The sequence below is a fragment of the Ailuropoda melanoleuca genome, chromosome 15 (genome assembly GCF_002007445.2).
Source record: "Ailuropoda melanoleuca isolate Jingjing chromosome 15, ASM200744v2, whole genome shotgun sequence".
Classification (NCBI taxonomy): domain Eukaryota; kingdom Metazoa; phylum Chordata; class Mammalia; order Carnivora; family Ursidae; genus Ailuropoda; species Ailuropoda melanoleuca.
Window position 1 is genome coordinate 72,663,033 of NC_048232.1, and position 5,300 is coordinate 72,668,332.

Below are 5,300 nucleotides of genomic sequence, written 5' to 3' on the forward strand. Positions count from 1 at the left end.
AGAGAGAGAATGATGGGATCCAACGTGCACTTTAAAAAAATGCTCCTGGCTGGAAGTGTGGAGGGGAAGCTGAAGCAGGCGGGGCTACAGGCAGGGAGGCCAGTTAGTCCATGGGAAGCACGAGGGTCTGAGCTGATGCCGCGGGCCTGGATGAGACAGGAGACCTGCTAAGGCTGGGTGCCACGCTGAATGTTGTGGCCCTTGTGCTGGGATCACCGGGTAATTGTCATGCTCACAGTAGAGTGACGTGGTTAGGAGCGTGAGCTCTCAAGTCAGGCAGCCCTGGTAGTGGTTAGTGAGGCCCAGACACTCTGCAATCAGACTCCCTGGGTGCTGATCCTGGCTCTACCACTAAAAAGCTGGGCAAGCATTCTAATCTCCTGAACCTCAGCTTTCTCACATTCAAAATGAGAATAACAAATTGTTTTGAGGATTCAGTGAGAAAAAGGCATGTAATGTCTTTAGCATAGTGACTGATCATAAATATAATTAAGATGACACCATGGTGTCCGCACTGGGTGAAAGGAGAGAAGGAAGATGCATTTCATCAGGAAGAGGGGGTGAATGGGTTCAGTCTTGAGAATGTAGACTCAGAAATGCCCAAATACTTTGGAATACTCCAGTGGAGACATACAATAGATGATAGAGGTCTGAGAGGGAAGGACATGGAGATGAGAAGCCAGCACCTCATGGCTGAAGCCCTAGGCACAGGTGAGGCTGGGGTGCTAAGACTGAGACCAGCATCCAAGCACAGCATTCATGAACTGAACCCAAGACAGTGCCACCATTTGGACAAGAGTCGGGGCGGGGGAGGAAACCCACAGAAGAAACTGAGCAGGGATCATCAGAAAAGAGAGCCAGGAGGGAGGGTATCTCAGGATCCAGGAGAGTGTTGCTTTGGGAAGGGAGTCATCAACACCATTCTTCAGCAGAAGGCCAACAAGATCAAAAAGTACAAAGGGACACATTTAACATGTTCCTGATGACTTCCGCTGGAGTGGACACAATGGAGTTGGGTAGGGGTAGAAGTTAAATGATAGGAAATGGGAAGGGAGGAAGAAACCTGACCTTGAAGAGGTGGCTGCTGAATGGATACAAAGTCAAGAAAGAGTAGATGGCATTTATTTTACTGAGAACATACTACTGTTCCTCTCAAGACAGCTTATTTGTTCCTCTCTGTCCTGTTTCTTTTTAATTTGACCTCATTTATCCAGCCCTATCATCCCATGCCATGGGCCCTCAGGATCCCATGCACCATTTCTGTAGTGCACGGCAGCTGTCACCAGGGCCCCCAGCCACAAAGACAAAGGGTCTACACCTGTGTGAGAGGTGAGTCGAGCTGCACAGCAAAATAGCTCCTGGTCTTAACTACTGTTAAAAAAGATGTGGTCACCTAAGGGCAACCTTCAACAAGGAGAAGACCTTCTGCTGTTTCAGAAGGTTGACTGTTGCCAATGACGGCTGGGCAAAAGGCATCCAAGGACGGTCAGGTCGTCTGCCACAGAGGCCATCCCTGTGGAATGGACCAGCAATATTAAGTGTCTGTGATTCACACCCCACCAGCTCCGGATTTGCGGTGGGGCAGCCCGGGCAGCACAGATGACTCAGACAGTAAGCTACGTGTTTAGATTTTTCTTTCACGAGGCAATGGTTCTACTGTCACGCTTTTTGCTTCTGCAAAGAAAAGTCCTGTCTCTGTTCTCCATGCTGGTGTTAAGAGGAACAGAAGGAGTCTTACCTTGTATCCAGTATCTAAAAAATTACCCTGTGGGGAGCAAAATAGTAATACTAAGAACTCAATTTAATGAATTCTTTTGGTACATGCCAGGCATTCTGCTAATCACTTTACCTACAGGATCGCTTAGTCCTCACAACCATCCTGTGGGCAAGATACTTTCCCCACTTCCATTTTACCAATGAAGAAATGAATGAGATAGCAAGATGTTAAGTTCTTACTGTTACTAATTTGAACCCAGGCACTCAGACCCCAAAGCCCGACACTTCCCCACTACTATATGGCACCTATAATGTACCCTTACACGTAAATTCCCTTATTTGGGCTACTCTTTTACAGGTAAATACTCTGAGAAAGGCTAAATATGGATTTGCACTTAAGTGTTAGAAATTAGCAACATCACATTCCTCCTGGGAGCAAACACAGGAAGAGGTTACCTTCCTGGGGAGAGGTAAGAAGGAAATTATCTCCAGGCAAGTGGAAAGCTGAAAGTGAAAAGCAAGACAGGGAACAGAGAGCCGAGGGACAGAACTACAAAAACAAAACTTCACAACTTCATAACTTAACCTTTCGGTCAGCTGACTCGGCTGGGAAAGGGTATAAGGCAGAGCCAAAGGAAGGGTGTGGTGTGTTTGTCTCTCTGGACTCACAAAGACCCTTCTCTCCTCCAACCTGTCAAGAGAAGTGGTCAGACCCTGCAGATGCTAACACTGATGGCATACACAAGATAATACCTACACCCCTCTCCTAAACACAGAAACCGACAAAGAATCTCCCCTTGACCAAACCCTGCTCAGGCTTTTCTCACTCTTTCTCAAGTAGGCCTCAACTTTTAGACTTCTGTGTTCATCTCTGCATTGTCCCATCTTAGCAAGACTCCTGCTAAGTCAGTTTAAGGAGACCCCCACCCCTGATGTCTGATCACCCTCAATAACAGACTGGGTTCCTCATTCCCCATCACACTCCAGGTGAGGTGTGATCCCCCTGGCCTGCCTTCAGCAAGAATCCTGTTAGGTCCATTGAGCCAGGATCCCCTCCCCTCAAAGCTTCCTCTCAGTAATTTTCCAACCACCGACACCCCTCTGCCCAACTTCTCTTTGTATTTGGGGTTGGGTCCAATCTCTCTTCCCCTCTGCGAACTCCTACTGTAGGACCTGAGTGAAGTTCACCTTACCCTTCTTTAACAACTGTTGTTGAGACAGAGAAAACGAAGGGACCCCATGAGAGAAGAAGTTGCTTTTTCCTTTACTTTTTTCTGGCTTCTACTCTTGCTAGGACCTGCAACCCACACCCCACTCCACACATGCTTCATAATGCAAATAGCCTATGTCCTCCTTGTAAGGGTCAAGGAATTAATGATCTCTCTAGAACAGATAACATCTAAGAAAGGACCAGGTGAGAAATGACTGGATGAAGCCATCACACGTGTACTCCAGACCACCAGTACCAGTACCATCTCAATGCCAAGGCCCCCTGGCTCCAAGGAATAACACCTGGGCCCTCATCTTGGTTCAAACTGGTTCCTGGATTCCCAAGGGGACATGTACACCACAACACCACCCTCCATAAAAACCCCAAGACCGAAAGCAAAAATGAGACTCATGATTTTCCTTTCTGAGTCTCCTGGACGCTCTGTCTGTATCTCCCCCATACACACACCTCTCACTCTCTCTATATGTATCTTCAATAAACTCTGCTGTCACCTCCCGCTGGCTCATGTTCGATTTCCATCCTGCCTGAAGCCAAGGACCCTCTTGGCTGATCCTGCAGGACCCCCTCTGGGTCCCTGGCCCCAGCCTGTCTACATCATTATGAATAATTTTTTCTTTAACAGCTTTAACAATGCCTTGTGGGGGAAGCTGAGAAAAGCCCCCAACATTGCAGGAGAGCAAGGGGACTTGTTGACCAGGGAGAGAAGAGTTAGCAGGAAAGCAGAGAGGGAATGTCTGAGACACCACAGGCTCTGGCCTGGGGTTGCAGGAGGCAGAAGGATGGATGTGGCCCCAAAGACAGTGGAGCTGAGGTCTGCAGAGAGGCAGGAAGTGAATACAGCTGACCTTTGAATAATGCGAGGTTAGGGCCCTGACCCCTGTGCAGTTGAAAATCCGGTATCTTTTGATTCCCCCGAGATTTAACTACCAATAACCTATTGTTGACCGGAAGGTTACTGATAACATAAGCAGTCAATTAGCACAGATCTGTATGCTCTATGTGTTACATACTGCACTCTTACAATAAAGTAAGCTAGGGAAAGAAAATGTTAGGAAGAAAATCATATGGAGGAGAAAAAATGCATTTATAGTCCTGTACTGTATTTATGGAAACAAGTCCATATACAAGGGGGGCCACGCAGTGCAAACTTGTGTGGTTCAAGGGTCAGTTGTCCGTCTTCCTCACGAGGCCTGGGAATGATGCGGAAAAACACAACGACATCATACTCCTTTGTACTTTTCCTACTGCCAAAACCTCTACGCACTTTGTGGGCTAAGAGCTCCTTTCAAATACATTACAGTCAGTCTTCTGACACTTAGGGACACAATTCTCAGGCACGGTGAGCCCCTCAGGTTTCTGAACAAGGCTATAGCCAAAGAAGTGAGACCCCAGACCTCCCTGCCACTGGTGTTTTGGCGGGGAGGAGGAAAGAAGACACACTATTTGAAATATTTTATAAAAACTTGCCTTGGAGCACCTGGGTGGCTCAGTCAGTTGAGCATCTGACTCTTGGTTTTGGCTCAGGTCATGAGCTCAGGGTTGTGCTTGAGATTCTCTCTCTCTCTCTCTGCCCCTCCCCACCCCACTCATGTGCACTCGCTCTCTCTCTCTCTCTCTCTCACTCTCTCTCAAATAGTTTTTAATATCTTTTTTTAAAAACTTGCCTTTCACTATCTCCTGATAGAAAAAATAGTAAATCTGCTAAAAATTCCATAATTTCGCCAACGAGGATGCTTTTCTCGCCAAATAAACTTCTCCTGATATTTAAGCATTCTTGAAATCTCATTTTTGCAAGAGAAGTGTTTCCAGCCACAAATCTGAAAATAAAACGCATGTGTGTATTTACTGGGCATGACAATGTTGGTTACTTCATTGTGCTGTCAAAAGTAATTCTTATAAACATCCTTTGTTTTATATAGGAAGATACAGGACAGCAGAGCAGTTTATAATGGTAGAGGTTCAAAATCTTCAAAGTGATATAATGAGGAACATGTGAAGAAACTAGGCACTGTTCCCAGGACAGTTGACATTCGGGCTGGTGGCATGTTGCGGGGCCGTCCCATGTACTGTATCCTGTCTAGCATCATCCTGGCCTCTACCCTCTAGATGTCAATAACAACCCCTCCAGTCATAACAATCTAAAATGCCTCCAGACCCTGCCCAAGGTCCCCTGATGGGCAGAATCACCCCTGGTTGATACGCACTGAAGCAGAGAATGGAAATGCTAACAACCGGCATGTCTTCACCCCGTCAGTCAGGTGGGAAATGGATTAACAAGTGTGGCTTAAGAACATCGATCTTAACAATAAAAGCTAGTACAGAACACAATAATTTTTCAAGAAAAAACACATGT